The sequence below is a fragment of the Amaranthus tricolor genome, chromosome 4 (genome assembly GCF_026212465.1).
Source record: "Amaranthus tricolor cultivar Red isolate AtriRed21 chromosome 4, ASM2621246v1, whole genome shotgun sequence".
NCBI classification, from domain to species: domain Eukaryota; kingdom Viridiplantae; phylum Streptophyta; class Magnoliopsida; order Caryophyllales; family Amaranthaceae; genus Amaranthus; species Amaranthus tricolor.
In genome coordinates, this window is record NC_080050.1 from 27,732,644 (window position 1) to 27,733,069 (window position 426).

Sequence of the window (426 nt, forward strand, 5' to 3'; positions counted from 1 at the left end):
TTATTGTTTAACTTTTATTCAATCAATAAAAAAATCAAATTAAAATTTTATTAAGGCAATTTAACTTTTATTCAATTAATCTTAAAATTTTTATTGACTAATTAATCATATACTATAATCCAATTGATACAATTTAATATCACATTAAAAACTGATTGTTGGATTTCCTTATTTAACATATCAGTTAAATAATACAATTTTCTTTCTTAAACATGTACCAATTAATTAATGACTAATTAATCATATACTACAATTCTATTGAGACAATTTAATATCACATTAAAAACTGATTGCTAGATTTCCTTATTTAACATATCGGTCAAATAATACAATTTAATACTGAACTTGTTAAGTCATTATACTCATCCAATCAATTTCATCCAATTGTCAAAGTCATTCTGATCGCAATATTTGTCATTTTAATTC